The 22,879-nt window shown below is 37.5% G+C and overlaps 1 pseudogene; it reads right to left on the bottom strand.

Moving 5' to 3' along the window:
- Positions 1–20,007: 20,007 nt before the first annotated feature.
- On the bottom strand, positions 20,008–20,946 carry LOC100513411 (olfactory receptor 4L1-like; annotated as a pseudogene).
- Positions 20,947–22,879: the final 1,933 nt, after the last annotated feature.

A 22,879-nucleotide genomic window follows, 5' to 3' on the forward strand; every position in this document is an offset into this window, starting at 1 on the left:
TGTTAATTCTTCTAACCCATGAGCATACAGTATATTTCTTTTTATTTGTGTTCATATTTAAGCAGTGTCCTAACGTTTTCTGTGTACAAGACTTTTACCTCCTTGGTTAAATTTCTTTCTGGGTAATTTATTCTTTTTGATGCAATTGTAATATTTAAAAACTTTTTTGTTTCTTATAGTTTGTTGGTGGTTTATATACATGCAATTGATTTTGTACCTTGCAACTTTACTGAATTTCTTTATTCTAACAGTTTTGTGATGAAGTCTTTAGGGTTTTATATATACAAAATAATGTCATTTTCAAATGGTGATAGTTTTACTTCTTTCTTTCCAATTTGGATAACTTTTTATCTCTTTTCTTGCCTATTTGCTACTATGGCTAATACTTCCTATACTATGTTGTATAAAAGTGGTGAAAGTTAGCAACCTTGTCTTTTTACTGATCTTAGAAGCAAAGTTTTCAGTTTTTCACCATTGAGTATGCTATGTGTGGTCTTGTCATATATAGCTTTCCTTATTTTGAGGTACGTCTCTCTATACCCACTTTGTTGTCAGTTTTTTTTTTTTTTTCATAAATGAATGTTGATTTTTTCCAAATGCTTTCTATGCATCTATTGAGATGATCAGATGACATTTATCTTTCATTTTTTAAATATGGTATATCATATTGATTGATTTGCATATGAGTGATTGGTTCATAACCATCCTTGCATCCCTGAAACAAATCCCACTTTATCATGCTGTAGCATCCTTTCATTCTATCGTTAAATTTTGTTAGCTAATATTTTGTTGAGGAATGTACATTTATGTTCATCGGGGATATTAACCTGTCAATTATATATATTTTTTAAACCCGCATCTGTGGCATATGGAAATTCCTCGGTTAGGGGTTGAAATGGAGATGCAGCTACACCACAGCCACAGCAACACAGGATCCAAGTAGCATCTGTGACCCTCACTTCAATGTCCACCAATGCTAGATCCTTAAGTGAGCAAGGTCAGGAAATGAACCTGTGTCTTCATGGACACTATGTTGGGTTCTTAACCGATTGAGCCATCAGCAGGAACTCCTAGTCTTTGTTTTAAACTCTGTTTTGCCTGATAGAAGTATTGCTACCACAGCTTTTTCATCTCCTTTCGTTTGAATAGAATGTCTTTTTCATTTTAATTTCAGTGGCTTGTTTTAATCTGAAATAAGTCTCTTGTAGGCAACATATGTATGGGCCTTTTTCTTTCTTTTTTTTTAAATCTGACCTCATGTCTTTTGATTGAAGCATTAGTTCATTTGCATTTAAAGTAATTGTTGATAGATATCTATTTATGGCCATTTCATTGTTTCTTGTTTTGGTAGTTCTTCTTTGAGTCCTATCATTGTTTTTCTTTCATTTGTGGTTTGACCATTTTCTTCATTTTTGTTTATATTCCTTTCTCTTTATTTTTTTACCTCTCTTTTACAAGTTTTTTGCTTGTGGTTACAATGAGTTTTATACATCATATCAGAGAGAGAGAATTCTGTTATAGTTGATGTTTGAACACATTTTAAAAGCACTATATTTTTACTCACCCTAGCCCATATTTTGTTTTTGTTTTCATACATTACATATTGTTGTGTGTATTGCTTATTTAATTACTTTAGAAATAGATGATTTTAGCACTTTTGTATTTTCACCTTCATACCAGTTTTACAGATGGTTGATCTAGTACCTTTACTATATATTTGAATTTCAGTGATACTTTTTTTTTCATAATTTTCTTATTTCAAGTTGTGACCTTTTCTTCTCCATTTAAAGAATTTAACATTTTAAAGGGTAGTTTAGTGATAATAAACTCCTTTTACTGTTGCTTATTTGTAAACTGTATCTGTCCTTCAATTCTGGGTGATAAACTTGCCAGGTAGAATAACTTTGGTTGTAAGTTTTGTTTTGTTTCATTTTTTCAGTGCTTTGAATACATCTTGCCAATCAATTCTGATCTGCAAAATTTCTGCTAAAAAGTCAGCTGACATACTGATGGGAATTCATTTGTGTATAATTAGTTGTTTTCCACTTGCTGCTTTTATCTATCTTTAACTTTGGATATTTCAATTAAAATATCTGATAAGATAGGTTCATCTTCTTTGAGACTCTGTGATTCCTGAATTTGGATATATGTTTCCTTCACTGGGTTAAAGAAGTTTTAGGCCATTATTTCTTCAAATGGTTTTTTGGTACATTTCTCTTTCTCTTCTCCTTCTTGGGCTCCTATAATGTGAATGTTAGTAATCTTGAGTTATCCCAGAAGTTCCTTAAACTATCTTCATTTTTAAAAATTATTTTTTTATTTTTGCTGCTCTGCCTGGTGATTTCCAGTAACTAGTCTTTGATATTGCTGATCCATTCGTCTGCATCTTTTCATCTTCAGCTGATTCCCTCTAGTGTATTATTTATTTCTCTTGTACTTTTCTGTTCTCATTGGTCCTTTTTTATATTTTTTATCTTTTTGTTGAAGTCCTGTCTGAGATTATCCATTCTTCTTTTGAGCTTGGTGAGCATCTTAATGACTACTACTTTAAATTCCTTATCTGGTAAATTCCTTATCTTTGTTTTGTTTATTCACTTCTCTGAGGTTTATCTTGTTCTTTCATTTGGAAAATAATGCTTTGTCTCTTCATTTTGCCTAACTCTCTGGGTTTATTTCTCTTTATTAGGTGCACTAACCACACCTTTCAGTCTTTAAAGAGTGACTTTATAAAGAAGGTATCCTATGGGGCCCAGTGGCACATTCCCTGTGGACACCCGGTCCAGGTGCTCCTAGGGTAACTTCTGTGTGGGCTGTGTGAACCCTCCTGTTGTATTTGGGTCACAATTTCTGCAGGTGCACCACTGGAAGGAGTTTGTCCCCAAGCTTACTGTCTGTATTGCTTAGATATGACTTCTTTGGACATCCTGGTGGGCAGTCTGGTTTTCAGCCCAGCTATATATAAGGCCTGGCCATAACTGCTACAGGCACCCTTGTGGGCAGGGTTAGCCCTCGCCCTGGCTAGCTGAGAGGTCTGCTTATGGCCATGTGGACACACTTGTGTGCAAAGTTAACCACTTGGAGTGGAAGCCATTTTGCAAGGATGCTAGTTCAGCTAGGGCCATCCATTGTGTGGGGCAGGAGTAACTTTGGAGGGAAGCTGGTGCTGATCAAGACAGCCTGCCAAGTTGGACAAGGCTGGTCCTCAAGAGAACACAGGGATAGGCACAGTGTTAGCTAGGTTGATGAAGACTAATATAAATAGTACCTGTCAGTACTGGTCCAGTCCATCTAGTCAAAGGAGAATAAAAAAAATTGGTGCCCTCCAGCATTCTTATCCCCACAAGAAGTTCTACCAGACCTCTGCCCCTACTGAAATTAATCAAAGAATCTCCTTCTTGTGTGACCCAGATATTTTTAAAGCTTCTGCCTCTGAGAAAGAACTTATAGTGGGTAAGTTTGTGCATGAGCCCTTCAAAAGCAGTTTCAGTTTCCTACAGCCCTCTGGTCTCCTGGATTTAAGTGCCACTGATATTCAAAGCCAGACTTATGGGGTCTCATCTTCAAAGCAGAGGTCTCCCCCTCTAGGGCGCCCAACATGGGGCACAGAACACTTGCTCCTCAAGGGGATCCTCCGCAGTTGTGATATTCCTCTTACTTGTGTGTCATCACACTGGGAGTGTGAGTTCTGACTAGACTGCCTCTCTGCCCTTCTTACCCTCCACAATGTGGCCTTTGCTTTATATCTTTACTTGTAGAAAATCTGTTCTGCTAGTCTTCTGGTCATTCCTGGAGATACTTAAAAGATACTTTTATGTATTGATAACATGTAATTGTAGTTCTGGTGTGTCTGTGGGAGGAGGTAATCTCAGGATTTTCCTACACCAACTTCTTGATCTGAACCTAGCATTTTTTTCTTCTTTTCAACGTACATTTGAAATATATCATATACAATATCTTGTATTTCATTTTTAACTTACAATACATATTGGGGAATTTTCTATGTAAATAGTTCCTCACTCTTTATATGAAGTTCATATGGAGACTTACCATCATGGCTCAATGGAAACAAATTTGACTAATATCTATAAGGGTACAGGTTAGATCCCAGGCCTCACTCAGTGGGTTAAGGATCCGGTGTTGCCATAAAATGTGGTGTAGTTCATAGACGAGGCTCGAATCTGGCATTGCTGTGGCAGTGGCATAGGCCAGTGGCTATAGCTCTGATTCGACCTCTAGCCTGGGAAACTCTATATGCCATGGGTGCAACCCTAAAAAGACAAAAACATTTTTTAAAAATTTATGAGAAACATAAAGAGAATTTAAAATTTTGGGGAGATATCCATTCTGCAGTAATTAAACCTAAATGCATCATTTTTGAATGCATAGATATGAAGGACAGATTCCCAGAACAGCAAGTTTTAACTGCATAAAGATTATGCCATAAGTTAGTGTTTTAAAAAATGATAATTTGTTATTGTTGACGTTCATGATTCTGGGATGTTGCAGGGTTTCAGCATGGGCATTCGAGTCTTTTTCAGGTGGTGTTGACTAGGTTGGTCAAATGAGCACAATTTAAAGATGGCTACCCTCAGCATTCTGGAGTTCCCATTGTGGCTCAGCAATAACAAACCCAACTAGTATCCATGAGGATGTGGGTTCAATCCCTGGCCTCACTCAGTGGGTTAAGGATCCAGCACTTTTATCAGCTGTGGTGTAGGTCACAGACGCATCTCAGACCAGATCTGGCATTGCTGTGACAATGGCATAGGCTGGTGGCTACAGCTCTGATTCAGCCCCTATCTGTAAGCTCCCATATGCCATGGATGCAGCCCTAAAAAGATTTTTTTAAAAATTGCTACCCTCATGCCCTGCACATCAACTGGGCCTCTTACTCTATGTGTTCTTTCTTCATTCAGAAACTCTATCTACCTGTGAACTCTCATTTTAATAAAAATTGAAAGGAGATTCATTATAGCCTTGGTGTTTTCAGATTTTTAAGGGTGTGGAGAAGTAGTTTCAATTATCCTTAATGCCTAATCTTGGAAATTCCAGAATACTACTTCCACTAAATTCTATTAATCAAAGGAGTCCTAAAGGCAGTCAAAATTCAAGGACATAGAGAAATACAATCCACCTGTAAAAGAAAAAAATTATGGCCACATCTGTGGAATATGGAAGTTCCCGGGTCAGGGATTAAATTTGAGCTTCAGGTGAGAACTGCATTATGGCTGTGGCAATGCTAGATCCTTTAACCCACTGTGCCAGGCTGGAAATTGAACCTATACCTCCACAGCAACCTGAGCTTCTACAGTTGGATTCTTATCCCACTGTGCCATGGCAGGAACTCCAGAATCCACCTTTTTACTACAGGAATGGCAAAGCCACATTGCAAAGAAAAATTCATGCAGAGAGGGGAGAAATTTGTTGTAAAAACTCTTCTGTTGAATTCCATTGCTCTAATTAATGGTTTTGTGCTTTAAATTGCAAAAACAGACCAGATGAGGGAAGGCAGAATAAATTAAGAATTTTATACATATTGCTATGTATACTCAATATTTTGTAATAACCTGTAAGGGAAAACAGTCTGAAAAAATAGATATGTATGTATGTATGTACAAACAAATCACTTTGCTGTATACTTGAAACTAACACAACATTATAATAAATTATACTTCAATTGAAAGAAAGAAAGAAAGAAAGAAAGAAAGAAAGAAAGAAAGAAAGAAAGAGAGAGACAAGATGCAAAACAGGGAACATGGACTCTATGGAAGTAGCTTCAAAGGAATGTAGTCGTCTTTTTTTCAACCTACCACCATCAGATACAGTTTCTTCTTAATTTCTTGTTTTTATTTTAATTTTTATTTTTTAAATGATTTTTATTTTTTCCATTATAGCAGTGTTCTGTCTTTTTCTACTGTATAGCAAGGTGATTCAGTTACATGTACATGTATACATTCTTTTTTCTCATGTGATCATGCTCCATCATAAATGACTAGCTATAGTTCCCAGTGCTATACAGCAGGATCTCATTGCTTATCCATTCCAAAGGCAATAGTTTGCATATATTAACCCCAAATTCCCAGTCCCTCCCACTCCCTACCCCTGCCCCTTGGCAACCACAAGTCTGTTCTCCATGTCCATGATTTTCTTTTCTGTGGAAATGTTCATTTGTGCTGTGTATTAGATTCCAGATAGAAGTGATATCATATGGCATTTGTCTTTCTCTTTCTGACTTACTTCACTTAGTATGAGAGTCTCTAGTTCCATTCATATTGCTGCAAATGGCATTATTTCATTCTTTTTTATGGCTGAGTAGTATTCCATTGTGTATATAAACCACCTCTTCTTAATCCAATCATCTGCCAATGGATATTTGGGTTGTTTCCATGTCTTGATGATGGTGAATAGTGCTGTAATGATGGCCAATAAGCACATGAAAAAATTCTCAACATCCCTGATTATTAGAGAAATGTGAATCAAGACCATGAGAAACCACCCCACATCAGTCAGAATGGCCATCATTAATAAGTCCACAAATAGCAAGTGCAGGAGGGGGTGTGGAGAAAAGGAACCCTCCTGCGCTGTTGATGGGAATGTAAGCCAGTACAACCACTATGGAGAACAGTACAGAGGTACCTTAGAAATCTATACATAGAACTTCCATATGACCCAGCAGTCCCACTCTTGGGCATGTATCCAGGCAAAACTTTCCTTGAAAAAGACCCATGCACCCACATGTTCATTGCAGCTGTATTCACAACAGCCAAGACATGGAAACAACCCATATGTCCATCAACAGACAATTGGATTAGGAAGAGGTGGTATATATATCCAATGGAATACTACTCAGCTATAAAAAGAATGACTTAATGCCATTTTGAGCAACATGGATGAACTAGAGACTCTCATAGTGAAATAAGTCAGAAAGACAAATACCATATAACATCACTTACATCTGGAATCTAATATAGAGCACAAATGAACATTTCCACAGAAAAGAAAATCGTGGACTTGGAGAATAGACTTGTGGCTGCCCAGGGTGGGGGAGAGGGAGGGAATGGGAGGGATTGGGAGCCTGGGGTTAACAGATGCAAACTATTGCTCTTGGAATGGATTTACAATGAGATCCTGCTGTGTAGCATTGAGAACTATGTCTAGATACTTACATTGCAACATGACAATGGGAGGAAAAAGTATGTATACATGTGTGTGTAACTTGGTCCCCATGCTGTACAGTGGAAAAAAAATAAATAAATGAACAGTGCTGTAATGAATGTGCAGGTGCATGTGTCTTTTTCAGGTAAAGTTTTGTCTGGATATATGCCCAAGAGTAGGATTGCTGTGTCATATGGTAGTTCTATGTATAATTTTCTAAGGTACCTTCATACTGTTCTCCATAGTGGTTGTACCAGTTCACATTTCCACCAACAGTGCAGGAGGGTTCCCTTTTCTCCACAGCCCCTCCAGTATTTGTTATTTGTGGACTTGTTAATGATGGCCATTCTGACGGTGTGAGGTGCTATCTCATGGTAGTTTTGATCTGCATTGCTCTAATAATCAGGGATGTTGAGCATTTTTTCATGTGCTTGTTGGCCATCAGTATATCTTCTTTGGAGGAATGTCTATTCAGGTCCTTTGCCCATCTTTCCATTGGGTTGTTGGCTTTTTTGGTGTTGAGTTTATAAGTTGTTTGTATACTTTAGAGATTAAGCCCTTGTCAGTTGCATCATTTGAAACTATTTTCTCCCATTCTATAAGTTGTCTTTTTGGTTTTTTTTTTAATGGTTTCCTTTGCTATGCAAAAGCTTGTCAGTTTGATTAGGTCCCATGGGTTTATTTTTGCTTTTATTTCTGTTCTTTCGGAGACTGACCTGAGAAAACATTCATAAGGTTGATATCGGAATGTTTTGCCTATGTTCTCTTCTAGGAGGCAATGGTGTCTTGCCTTACATTTAAGTCTTTAAGCCATTTCGAGTTTATTTTTGTGCATGGTGTGAGGGTGTGTTCCAGTTTCATTGATTTACATGGAGCTGTCTAGTTTTCCCAGCAACACCTGTAACTGATTTCTGAATGTTAATCTGATATCCTGATAGTTTGCTGAATTTGTTGATCAGTTCAAATAGTTTTTGGGTTGAGTCCTTCGGGTTTTCTATATATAGTATCATGTCATCTGCATAGAGTGACAATTTTATGTTCTTCAAATATATTTTCAATCCCCTTTTCTTCTCTTTCTGAAATTCCTATTCCTATTCCACTTTATATTATCCCATAGGTCTCTATGTTGCTCTCATGTTTATTCATTTGGTTTTCTGTCTGCTGTCCTGATTGGGTGATTTCCATTATTCTGTCTTCCAAGTCACTAATTCCTCTGCATTATTCATTCTGCTATTTAGTGCCTTTAGCTCAATTTGCATTTCTGCAAATGAATTTTATAATTTTTCTATGTTCCTCCTTATATTTACTAGATCCTTTCTAAAGGAATCTGCATTACTGGTCATATCTGCTATTAATTCCTTGATATTCAGCCTTAATTCCTTCAGTATTTTCACTACGTCCCTTTTGAACTCAGTGTCTGTCAGACTGCAGAGGTTTGTTTCACTGTTTGCTGCTTCATGCAAATTCTGTTCTTTTCACTGGGAATGGTTCCTGAGCTTCTTCACTTTGCTTATGGTCTTCTTTTTCTGTGAGTTTAGGGAAGCCAAACTATAGTCTTGGAGGGCTACTTCTATGAAAGAGCTCCCCTTTGTGTTTTGTGGGGGGGTCACTATTTATTTTTGATGTGGGAGTTTGAATATTTGCTGTCTTTCTTTGGTGTGAGCAGGCTGTTATCCCCAGGGTGCTGAATGTGTTTCCAGGGAGGAGGCAGTGGGTAGGGTTAGTAGTCATTGCCTGGTTTGGGGGCTCTTAAGAGCAGCAAGGACGTGCAGGAAGGTGGTGCATGCTCCTCCTAGTTGCAGGGCCCTGGGAATTAGTAATGAGCCTAGGCAGATTTATAAGGTGCCTAGAGCATGTGGCAGTGGCAGCAGCAGGCTGTGTGAGTTCCCAGGGGAATGAGAGCAACAACATGTAGTGTTTGATTACAGTGCCCTCCTCTGAGGTGACTGGAGCCACAAGTGGTGCCTGTTCAGGGACCCCTAGTGGTAGCGGGCCATGGCCACCTCTGGAGTCAATGATGACTGCAGTGGTTTGCCCCAGCCGCCTGTAGACCTTGCAAGAAGCATTCTGTCTCACTTAGCCCACACAGGAGGTGCAGCATAGGCTGCTCCTAGTTGCAGTGCCTTGAGAAGTGACAGAGATCAAGGGTGTGGGCCCTGCCCCGAGCATTCAGCAGTGGCAGCAATAGGGCGGGTGTGCTCCCAGGGATTGGAGAGCAACAACAGATGGTGTTTGGTCACAATGCCCTCCCCTGTTGTACCCTTGAGGTGGCTGGGGCCATAAGTGGTTCCTGTTTACTGACCCCTAGTGGTGGTAGGCCATGCCCATGTCTGGAGCTAGAGATAACTGTTGTGTTTTGCCCCTGCCCACATGAAGACCATGCATTAAGCACCCCATCTCACTTAGCCCACACAGGGGGTGCTGCATCAGCTTCCCCTAGTTGTAGGGTCTTGGGAAAGGACAGCGATCAAGTGTCTGAGCTCTGCCCAGAGCGTTCAGCAGTGGCAGCTGCAGGGCAGGTGTGTTCCCAGGAGGGCGAGAGCAATAACGTGTGGTGCCTGGTTGCAGTGCCCTCTTTTTTTTTTTTTCTTCCCCACCCCTGAGGTGACTGGGGCTGTAGGCAGAGCCCACTCACAGGCCCCCAGTGGTGGCAGGCTATGCCGCCCTCTGGCCTCCAAGACCACTACCATGATCCGTCCCTGCTGCCTGTAGATCACGCAAGAGGCACCACATTGCACTTAGCCCCATACTGCCTTTAGCCCACAAAAGAGGTTTCCAGCCACCTATAGCCTCCACCAGAAGCACCTGGTCTCCCATAGCCAGAACACGTGGCTTCTGGCCACTCATAGCCTGAGCCAGAGGCGCTCCACCCTCTGAGAGCCCTAGCGCGCATGCGGCCCACTCCTGTTCCTCTCACCCTCCCCAGCAATGGCGCCTCACTTCTCCTGTAGCCTCAGACCTTCTTCCAGGTTCCCTCTGCCGTGGCATTCCACTCCCCAGCCAGTAGCACACCACTCCCGCCATGGCACACTGCTCCTTAGCCCCTTAGGCTGTTCTCACACAGCCAGCCCCAGTCCTGTCCCTGGGACTGACCTCTGGAGCCTAACTCTCAGCGCCCAGCCCCTGCCCAAGCATCTCAGGCTGTGGTGTCCAGGCAGTGGTGCAGATGATCTGTGCAGCTCTCACTCTGCTTTGTCCTCAGTCCGGCTGCTGCACTTTTCTCCACGACTTTGAGGACCCTCCGTCCGGGCTGATCTCCCGGTAGGTTGGGTGGCTTCCCAAAATGTGGGTTCCTTTTCATCTTCAGAGCTCCCTCAGGAATACTAGTCTCATCCTGATTCCCTTTCTCTCTCTTTTTCTTTTGTTCTACCCAGTTATGTCAAGGGTTTCTTGCCCTTTTTGAAGGTTTAAGTTCTTCTGCCAGCATTGAGTAGATGTTCTGTATGAGTCGTTTTACATGTAGATGTGTTTTTTCGGATGTGTTTGTGGGAGAAGCTGAGCTCGAAGTCTCACTCCTCTGCCATCTTGATCCACCTCTCCTTAATTTCTTCTAAGAGCTTCCTAAGAAAGAATTCTTAATGAGTTATTTCATTAGAAAAAATATGTGTATTTTTCAATTCTAAGTGGCTATTTTCCCAGATGTGAAATCTTTGTGTTATGTTTTCTTGCCTTAGGAAGTTTTTTAGTTTTTCTCCACTTCCATTTATTTAACAATGGTTAATTAGTTACTGGAGCAACACATGAGTATTCAACTAGATTGTTAATCAGTGGGAACTGTGTAGATTATGCCTCTCCAAATCTGGGTGAAAAAAAAATCCCTTTCTATGGAATGGTATTTATTTTATTCTTTATCGTTTTCGTGTTTTCGGTTTTACTAAGATGAGCTATTTTATCTTGTGTTTTAAGATAAGTGTTTCTATTTTTAAAAATAATTTACCTTCATTTTTATAAGATATAATTGCAAACACTTGTTTATATTCAGGTTAAAAAGTTCAAAGATAATTTAATATTTTAGGCAAGTCATAGAATTTTTGATAGTGTGCAACAATCTGTGACTTAAAAATCTTATTTAATCATAAGTTGCTGATATGAGATCAGAAGATAATCAGCAGTTCAGAACATAAAAGATAGAAGAAACCTAAAAAGATTTCAGGAGGAGACAGAGTTGGTAATTTACAAGTTTGGTGTTTCACTGGCAAGTTTATACTGGCTGACTTGGAGGCAACAAGCAAAGTAATGGGTAACTGTGAGGCTGTTCTCTGAAACTTGTTTCTCCTGCACTACCCAGCCTTTTAAAAGCTTCTGCAACAGCCGGGTTTTTCATAATTCAGCCTAGCTCATTGCTTTCTAGCATTCCAGAAGTTTCTTTCTCTTTTTTCTATTTTAGTTCTTATATATTCATACGTTATTTAGAATTTAATAATACTTCATTACCCTATAATTTTCTATTCATTCTTGTTTAGTCCAAGCTGAAAATTTTGAAGAAAATATCCCTCTGAGGTAGCATTACACTGATGTTGGAGATCATATCAGGCAGTGATCTCTTTTCTAGTGACTTTAATTCTAGATACATGAAGTAACCATATATATAGGGCAACAAAATAAGTCTTGTTTAGATAGAGGCTATCATATTGAATATGATTACAAATATGATGCAATTTCATTATTTGTATATATATGTATACATTCTTTCATTCTTTATTTCTTTCTATTAGATAAATGTTTAATCCTATGGATAAGTCAATTTTTTAAATCATTTCCAGGTAAAGAGAAGTCAGTTCAATATTCTGAAGTTATAACTCAAAACCGACATTCACATTCTTTGAAGTCACCTTAGTATTAAGGAAAAAATCAGCTCATCATACGAGATAATTCAGTATAAAAGAAAGAACTCTATCTGCCACCATTCCACATTGGACCTTGATTGCCAACTATGTTATCAATTAATAATTTGAATATTTTAAGATAAATCGAACCTCTGGGATTCTTATTATCCATTCATATTTATTTCTAATAAAATTGTGATCTAAGAATCTGTTTTCCTCAAAAGCTTGACAAATTACCTTGTCAAATAAGAAAACTGAAGTCCTATCACATCCTATGAAGTAATCTATACCTTTGATGGCTAATGTTCCTCAGTTTGAACTGAGAATTTTACACATATATATATATATATATATATACACATATATATGTAATATATATATATTATGCAAATATAGACTAAGTCAAATGTTCTAAACTACATTTTAATTTATAAAATATAGTCATTTATAGAGGTCTTAGTGCCAGGAAGAAAGAAAGAATTAGGTGATAGATAATTTACCAGTGAATCACACCTATTTTGCTGAAAGGAAAATAGAAAATATGAAAATACTATTAATTAAAATGCACTGCTAAATTTACTGCATGAGAAAAAATTAGACACAAATATAGCACACAAACATGCCAAAAAGCTAGAATATAAAAAACAAAGAAATAATAAGGTATCTGTTAAGGCCAGCCAACTTAGAATTCCTCTCCCTAAGGCCTACTTTTACTTTGGAGAATGTAATTAGACATTGGCTATAAGAACTTATAGCTGTCTCCCCAGGGGAAGAGGAAAAAGGAGGTTTCCTGTAAGAAAACAAAGCAAGATATTGCTCTATTATTATTAACATTATTAACACAGTGCACCCAAAAGTTTTATTTAATTGCCAGTACTGCTGAAAGGATACCATCCCAAATAACTTCAAACAACTCTGATGTTTTTGCCATTCATTTTTAATACATCTTTTTAATTCTATTAACTATATGAGGCATAATTTACAGATATTAGGATGGACAAGTCTTAAAACATACAGACTGAAAATTTTGTTTTCCTTGTGCATGCATCTATGAAACCATCACCCTTGTCAAATTGCAAAATATTTCTCTTACACCAAAATTTTCCCTTGGGCTCCTTTGCACCAAACATTCACCAGCAGAAATAAGGACTATTCTCACTTCTCTCACAAAATATCAGTTTTATCTATTGCTGAATTTCATTTAAATAAAATCTTATAATATGTATTCTTTTGATTATCTTCCCCCTAAAATCACTGTCCTTGAGAGATATATGCCATTTGTTTTGTGTACAAATTTATTTATTTTTTTTAAATTTGATTACTGGTTAGAATTTCACTGAGTAAATGTCCTCTAACCCCATCTTAATGCCTACTTCTCAGATGACCTAAACTAACATAATTGGTACTGGGAGTGGTCTGAGAATCAGATGGTTAATGGGAATTTGTAGCTGCCTCACTCACCACCTTTATGGGTAAATAGGACTCTGTTGCATGTGGTAGACAGGACACAGATGAGCTCTGGCATAGTGTGTGTGTCTGATTTGCTGAAGATTTCACAGGCGGTGATGTAGGAATACATCCTGTTGGAAAGGAATGCTACTGCAGGTGAATGATTCAGTCATTTGAAAGATAAGGGGAGACAAATTCCTACAATGAGTAGAGTTGTTTGTTCATCATAAGTTGTAGTGGTGCCTTGAAATAACAATGGAAAGTGACTAACAAACAGTTAAAAGTTAAGTTTGAGGATTTATGAACTCTTTGGTAGTTGACAAAGAGTCTCTTGTCTCCTGTGGTAAGTAGACAGGTAGGAGACTGAAGATCGAGCAGAGTTACACAGCTCCAGAGAGATGCAAACACTCAGTCAAAGCTTATGAGTATTAAGCTAAGGTCAGGGCAGTGACAGGGAAAATCTAAAACCCTGAAATATGATATAGGTATATCTGGATAATTATCTCTGCAGACTTTGGTTCTTCAGACTTCTTCACCTTAGTAAGAGCTTGAACTTTCTCCTACTCTAGGAGCTTCAGAGACTTCTCTTCTGCAAGGCAGTACATAACGTTTTAAGCCTGGCCTAACTTCCCCTCCAGATAATAATTAGAGTTAGAGCCCCAGAATAACCCCTAGGCCACTTGGGGGCTGATCAGGAAGGAAAGAGATTTTATACTAACATAATTGTAAGATTTTACTTGCATGTTCTGGCAGGAACCATGGGACTATTATTGAAGGGAGTGTTGGGGTTTCCTTCATCATGCATTGTTCTCTTGACCTTGGTGGACATCTTTATGATAGCTATTTTAAATTTTCTGTCAAAGAAATCATATGACTGTTTCATTAGGGTCAGTTTCTAGAAATTTCTCTGGTTCCTCTGTTTAAAACGTCTTTGGCTAGTTCTCTGTTTCCTTGATACTCTGTGTTCATTTCTACCCATTAGACAATACAGCCTCCCAGTCTCCACAGATGGGGCTTGTACTGGAAAAGGTCCTCAGTAATAAGTCTGGCCTGAGTTTCAAGGTCCTTTGTCAATGTTTTTCCTCCCCATCAGGAAGCAGACAGCCTCTGGGCAATGGTTTTCACTATTACATGCTGTGCTGAGCTCATGATGGGGTGTGGAGGTGGAGCTATGGTATCTGTGGGTCCAAGATGCCATCTCCATTTCCCTCCAACATCTAGACTGTGCCAGAGCTGTCAGAACTCCAGCACTGGTGAGATGAGTGCTAGTTCTTTGGGAAGTGTCTTGGAAATTGGGGTACTAGATGCATAAATTGACTCTTTTCCTTTACAGGGTGAAGCTGAGAGTTGGAATTTTTTATCCACTCACTCTGCACTGAGTTATGGAGGATCAGTGGCATATGTTGGCTCAAGCTACTGCCTGTTTTCCTGCTCCAAGCAGCTAGACGGTGACAGATCTGCCAGAGCTCCAAGACCAGCAAGACCTCAGTCTCCTTACCTGCCTTGGTGAGTCTGATTTTTCATTCTCCTGAGATGCAGGAGAAGTTCCATTATTTTCTTATTTCTCATGAAGAAAATTTGTCCATGAATTGTTGCTGAATTGCTGTGTTTGTGGAGGAAGGAAAGTCCAGGGATTCCTCCTCTCCCATGTTGCTGACGTCACGTCACTCCTAGCATCGAGTATTGATACAAGTTGCAATGTGGATGAATCTTGAAAACATTAAACAAAAAGAAGCCAGCCTCAAAAAATGACATCCTCATTCCCCTCTCACCCCATGGACCTAGGAAACCATTAATCTGCTTACTACCTGTAAAGATGTGCCTATTCAGGACATTACATACAAATGGACTCATACAATGTGCAGTATTTAGTGACCCATTTCTTTAACTTAGCTAAAAGTTTTCAAGATTCATGTGTGTTGTAACCTTGTAAGTACCTGATTCCTCTTTATTTGCCAAATAATATTCCATTGTATGGATATAGTATATTTGTTTATAATTCATCAGTTGATGAACATCTGGGTTGTTTTAACCTTTTGAGTATTATGAGGAAAGATACTATAGTCATTCGTGTACAGTTTTTTTTATGAGGACATGTTTTATTTTGCATGTGTGTTTGAGATGAAATGGCTAAGTCACATGGTAACTCTGTGTTTACTATTTTGAGGAACCGTCAAAAATCCCTCCAAAATGTTTGTACCATTTATATATGAGAGTTCCAGTTGTTCTAGATCCCCATTAACTCTTGTTATTGTCTTCTTTCAGATAATAGCTATCTTAGTAGATGTGAAGTGGTTACCTATGGAGAATTGGATTTATATTTCTTAGTGACTAATGCTGTTGAGCATCTCTTAATGTACTTATTATCCATTTGTATATATTCTTTGGAAGCTTGGCAATTTAGAGTCTGCCTATTATTTATTTATTTATTTTTTTGCCTTATCTTACCTAGGAAGTTTGTTTTTTTTTATTTTTTTTTTATTTTCCCACTGTACAGCAAGGGGGTCAGGTTATCCTTACATGTATACATTACAATTACATTTTTTCCCCCACCCTTTCTTCTGTTGCAACATGAGTATCTAGACAAAGTTCTCAATGCTATTCAGCAGGATCTCCTTGTAAATCTATTCTAAGTTGTGTCTGATAAGCCCAAGCTCCCCATCCCTCCCACTCCCTCCCCCTCCCGTCGGGCAGCCACAAGTCTCTTCTCCAAGTCCATGATTTTCTTTTCTGAGGAGATGTTCATTTGTGCTGGATATTAGATTCCAGTTATAAGTGATATCATATGGTATTTGTCTTTGTCTTTCTGGCTCATTTCACTCAGTATGAGAGTCTCTAGTTCCATCCATGTTGCTGCAAATGGCATTATGTCATTCTTTTTTTATGGCTGAGTAGTATTCCATTGTGTATATATACCACTTCTTCCAAATCCAATCCTCTATTGATGGACATTTGGGTTGTTTCCATGTCCTGGCTATTGTGAATAGTGCTGCAATGAACATGCGGGTGCATGGGTCTCTTTTAAGTAGAGTTTTGTCCGGATAGATGCCCAAGAGTGGGATTGTGAGTTCATATGGAAGTTCTATGTATAGATTTCTAAGGTATCTCCAAACTGTTCTCCATAGTGGCTGTACCAGTTTACATTACACACCTATATGCCGAGAACTATAAAACTTTAATCAAAGAAATCAAAGAAGATGTAAAGAAATGGAAAGATATTCCATGTTCCTGGATTGGGAAAATCAATATTGTGAAAATGGTCATACTACCCAAAGCAATCTACAGATTCAATGCTATCCCTATCAAATGACCCATGACATTTTTCACAGAACTAGAACAAACAATCCAAACACTTATATGGAACAACAAAAGACCCAGAATCGCCAAAGCAATCCTGAGAAACAAAAACCAAGCAGGAGGCATAACTCTCCCAGACTTCAAGCAATACTACAAAGCCACAGTCATCAAAACAGTGTGGTACTGGTACCAAAACAGACAGACAGACCAATGGAACAGAATAGAGAACCCAGAAATAAACCCTGACACCTATGGTCAATTAATCTTTGACAAGGGAGGCAAGAACATAAAATGGGAAAAAGAAAGTCTATTCAGCAAGCATTGCTGGGAAACCTGGACAGCTGCATGCAAAGCAATGAAACTAGAACACACCCTCACACCATGCACCAAAATAAACTCCAAATGGCTGAAAGACTTAAATATACGACAGGACACCATCAAACTCCTAGAAGAAAACATAGGCAAAACACTCTCTGACATCAACATCATGAATATTTTCTCAGGTCAGTCTCCCAGAGTCTGCCTATTTTTAATAATTTGTCCTTTTTTTAGAATCGTGAAAGTTCTTTATGTGTTGTGGATACAAGTCGGTAATAAGATTTGTGATTTATAAATATTATCTCTCATTCTGTTAATTGCCTTTTCACTTCCTTCTTTAAAACCTTTCTGTGAGACTTCAGTGTATGCTATTTTCGAAGACCATTTTTTATAGTGAATATGTGTATTACTTTTGCCAAATATATGAGCCTGCATTTTTAAGTGGCAAGTTAAAAGAAAATTCTTGCCTTAATTTGTTGGAACATACAAAGATCGTTTATGACAAGACAAACATATTTTTTAGGAAGCATTTATTTTCATCTCCACCAAGAATCAGGTTTGAGAGACATTTTTTTTGTTTGCTTGCTTGCTTCTTACTTCTGCTTGGTGGGCTTTCTTCTAATTTTCTATTGTTTTTCAGAAATCGAGGCTTTAGCATAGCCTCCAGTCAGTCTCCATCCTTGTTCACACTCAAAGTCTAGAATCTCCCAAATTCCAAGTTCTACTTGTAGGCTTTCTAGGTAATGATATTCTGTAGATGTTCTCAGAATGGGCAATGTTTTAATACTGGTTTATTTTCCTGGAGTTTAAGGTTCAAAATGAGCCACAGTTATGATTTTTCACTGTAACATCTACAATTGATCTAAATGTTATTTTAAATGATTTTTAGCAATTTTATATATTGTGTAACTCAATCTTGAGTGTGCTATACCGACAGACACAAAAATCTCATATAATATTGTATCAACTGGCATATAATCCCATCCACCACTGGATATGTATTTTGCCACATAAATGGTTAGGATTCCTTTAATATGGGTATGCTGTAATATAAGGCTGAATTTTTTTGTTTGTTTACTAAATAGAAATAGAGTTAAATATATGATGTTTTATTATAAATACTCTGAACATGCTTTGTTTCTTCTCTTACAGTTGCCTTAATATTTTTATGCATTAATTTTCTTTTTACTTAATTCAAGAGCCCCAATACTTCTAATTTGTTTTCTAAAATGTATGAGCACCATATGCCCTTATGAATTCTAATCTTATTAAAAGATAATGTCTTGCAGTAGAGGTACATTATTCTTTAGCTGTAGGTCAAATTGAATAATATTCTGCTAAAACATAGTTATTTCATCCTTTCTGTATTCATTCAGTATGTATGAATTTATGTGTTCCAGTGTATACACTAGATACTAGTGAACTCATGGCCTAAAAACAAGGATGACATTAGCCTATAATTACACAAGTAGTTATTACCATAATTTATATGAAGAACTGAAATTGCAGCATGCTATAAATGAGTAAAATAAAGACATTTTAACCAGTCAAGTAAATTTAGGAAAGGTATTCTAAAATGTAATGTTTTATCTGGATCCTTTTTACTGAAAGAAGAGTTACTGGGGTAAAAAGGTGATAGAAGAGTATTCCTTGTGAAGGGAAAAGCCTGGAAATAGTTCTAAGTTAAGAAGATGCCTGATGCTTTGGAGAACTTGAAAGAAAGTGAATGTGATGCTAAACATTATGAAAAGGAGTAGGTTGGAACAAAATTCTTGAGGCAGAGCATATTATGTAGAGTTGTGAAGTCCAGTTGATAGGAACCTACGTCTTTTTAACTTTTTTTTTTTTTTTTTTTTTTTTGGCCACATCCATGGCATGTATAAGTTCCTGGGCCAGGGATCAAGCATGTACCACAACAGCAACCCAAGCCACTGAAGTAACAACACTATATCCTTAACCCACTGCACAACAAAGGAACTCCATGAACCTAAGTCTTAATGGCACAAAATAGTCTTAGTTAAGGAGGAAAATGAGAATTAATGTATAGTGACATCACTCTGGATGATTATGGAGAATGTCTTCAATGGAGGAAAAAGAATTTGTGGTGATCTAGGATCAATTTCAACACTGTTGCCTAGAACAAGCAAGAAATATTTGTCTCTTGAATTGGGAAATTTTATTCAATGATAATGAGATTCCCAATTTAGCATGAACTACCCTCTTTTCAACACTCACAAGCCAATTAGACTTTGCATAGAATAGCAATGAAAGATCACAAGCCTACCAAAGACAAAATGATCTGTAGTTTTATGTAAAGCACTTGGAAAAAAAATTACATGATATAGTACATAAATTCAAAAAGTGTAGTTCACACTTATTTATTGAAGTTTGAAAGTCAACTGTGAATATATAACGTCATTTCTTGGATGATTTGGTTTCAAGGCTGTTCTTTGTAGTGCTATAAAAATTGTTCCTACATTTTTTTTTTCCTTTTGGTATCTTATATTGACTTTAGATAACTTACATTCACAATATTATGAAATTTATTCTTATTTTTTGTCTCATTGTTTCAAGAGATTAGATCATTTCCCATTGTTGTTTATATCCTTTCAATCATTATTTGTTGTTTGCCTCATTTAATGATAAGTTTACAATTCATTAACAATCCATATCTATTAACATCATCTCTAATAGAATTTACCACATATTTTATATTTATTTATTCAATAGTGAATATGTATTGAATCTGCATGGTATTCAATGCTTTTGTATGTTTATTTTGCTGTAGATCACTAATTATCATTATAAAAGCATTAGCTGAGAATTTAAAATATTTATTATTGATTATTTTCTATACCAATTATGAATATGACATAAGAGAGTGGAACTATATTACATACAATCTGTTCAAATTGTATTAGCATTGTATTCGAAAGTTGTGTTAGTAATACAGTGCTAAAATCTAGAAGTTCTGTGTGGAGCTAGCATTTTGGAACCATCATTTTCTCATGGCCTCTTGCATTTTCTCATTTCTCAAAGTGTAAATAATAGGATTCAGTAAGGGTGTGATAACAGTGTAAAATACAGAAAGGATTTTATTGCCCGCAAAACTACTGAATGGCCAGGCATAGATAAAGATACATGGCCCAAAGAACAGAGTGACCACAGTGATGTGGGCAGATAACGTGGACAGAGCCTTGGAGAGCCCTCCAGATGATCTTTGTTGCACAGTGACCAGGATGACAGTATAGGAGACAAGCAGCAGGAGGAAACAGATAAATGAGAGCAGTCCACTGTCAGCAATGACAAATAATTCCAGGGTGTAAGTGTCCATACATGCAAGCTTAATCACAAGGGGAAGGTCACAAAATATATTGTCTATGATGTGGGGGCCACAGAAAGGCAAGTTCACTGTTAATACCATCTGACTCATGGTGTGTATAAAGCCAATTGTCCATGAAAGTATAACAAACCCTTTCAGCAACTTGTGGCTCATGATCGTCCTGTAGTGCAAGGGTTTACATATGGCTACATATCTGTCAAAAGCCATGGCTACCAAAAGAGTCGCCTCAGCACCTCCAAAGCAGTGCATAAAGAACATCTGAGCCATGCAGCCCCACATGGAGATGACCTTGTGTTCAGTGAGCAAATCTCTGATCATCTTGGGTGTGGTGACTGTGGAGAGACACATGTCCAGGAAGGAGAGGTTTCCAAGGAGGAAGTACATGGGAGAATGAAGGGTGGAACTGAATGTCACCGTGACCATGATGAGAACGTTTCCCAACACAGTAGCACCATAGATCAAGGAGAATGTCACCAAGAAGACAAACTGAAGCTCCCATCCTACAGAAAATCCTACTAAAATAAACTCGGTCACTACAGATCCATTTTTCAGATCCATTTACTCAACTCAGAAAGGTTCCAGAAGTTCTTTACATACAAAGAAATCTTTTTTAAAAAGGCAGGATTAGTACTGACATTTTCTGGTTTCTATTTCATTCAATGTAGTTAGTGATATGAGAGCATATAATCTTAAATCACAGATCTTTCTGAACCTGATTTCTCAAATCCCGTATTATCATTGTTCAGAGTTAAGTATTTGTGTGTTGTGTATGACTGGAGGTATGCAATAGCTTAGAAGTAAATAGTTAAATGATTCAATCCTAACATATAGATTTTGCTTTGGTTGTAATGTATTACACTACGTCCTCTTTACTCAGCTTTTGGACATCATCCATAGGATCTAGAGTGGTGAAAAATAAGTGGTAACAATTATGTGATTACTATGAGGAAAGCCTTCTTCTAAGTATTTCACATACTTTAACATACTTAGTGTTCATAACAGTCTCATGAAGTATTATAATTATACTAATTTTACATATAAGGAAACTCTGGCGTAGGTGTATTAAATGACTAACTCATGATTACATAACTAATAAGAATCAAAACAAGTATTCAATCCCCATCAGTCTGACCAGCATCTGGGCTTATAGCAATAGACCATTTTACCTCCAGAATTAAAGGAATGTATATTTATGGGCAAGTTACTACATACTGATTAAATTCATCTGTTCCATTCATATGGATCACAGCAGATATTATTCAGCAAGTACAATGGAATCTTTCTATTAATTAACTGTACTTTTTTCTTTATGCAGAATGAATCAATGCCCCATATCTAGAGAGTTTATCACCCAGAGAGATTAACTTATGAACAAAAAAAGCAATCAAACATGTAAGAAAATATTTAGTTTAGCACATGATGTATCAAAGATGCTGTAAGAATTTTTTGAAATGGTGAACTAATTCCAAGTGTTACTTTCAAGATACAGTTTCAAGCTTAGTTGTCCCTATCTTTAAACTACTTAAAATATAGAGAGAGTACTACTGGTCAATAAACAAAAAAGGACCAATCTTAGAAAATGGATGAGAGCTTATAGGAGGAAAAGAATTAATAGCAGTGAATAGAGTGGTATATTTGGAAAAGTGACTGAATTAAGGTTTTTCTTATTTTTTTATTACTCAAATGAATTTATCACATCTATAGTTGTATAATGATCATCACAGTCCAATTTCACAGGATTTCCATCCCACAACCCAAGCACATCCCCCCACCCCGCAAACTGTCTCCTCCAGAGACCATAAATTTTTCAATGTCTGTGAGTCAGCATCTGTTCTGCAAAGTTCAGTCTGTCTTTTTTTAAGATTCCATATGTCAGGAAAAGGGACTGAATTAAGTTTTAAAATGCTTAGGAAGTGTCTGTTTTCTTTTCTCCAGTGACCTGTAATTCCGTTGTTTTCAATTCTACTCAGTCTTCTTTTGAAATATCATATCACTATTATCCAACCTTAATTTCCTGAGTTGCTCTCATCTCAGATATTGTTAAGAAATGGTCATGGCCTAACAATTAGGGGAAATAAAAATGAAAATAATGTAGATCACCATCCAGGAGTGTACAGAGTGGGTGCTAAACAGTGGGCTGTGGACCTGGAGGGGCACACAGAGCACAGCGCCACACCACGCCTCTATGAAGGGCGGTGTTACATGGTTATCACGTGAGTGGGCAGGATTATTGATAGTGACACCTTTGAGACAGTAATTGCAGTAATTAAATGCACTTTGGAGAAATGACAAGGCTTGGTAATTGTTAGACAATGAATATGCCAGCTGTAATTTCGGAACCAATGCCTTTGTCAGATGGAATTTTATGCCCTGGGATACAACAAACAATAGGAAAACCTGCACATGAAATTAATTCAGTTAAGCATAACTTGATTGAGAAAGATTTATTTTGGCCTTCTAATTTATTTCAGAGGGAAATCTGGTATTCATT

Source organism: Sus scrofa, chromosome 7, assembly GCF_054392235.1.
Source record: "Sus scrofa isolate SSC_HxYL_T2T_F1_AM1 chromosome 7, Sscrofa_HxYL_maternal_Yorkshire_Landrace_v2.0, whole genome shotgun sequence".
Classification (NCBI taxonomy): domain Eukaryota; kingdom Metazoa; phylum Chordata; class Mammalia; order Artiodactyla; family Suidae; genus Sus; species Sus scrofa.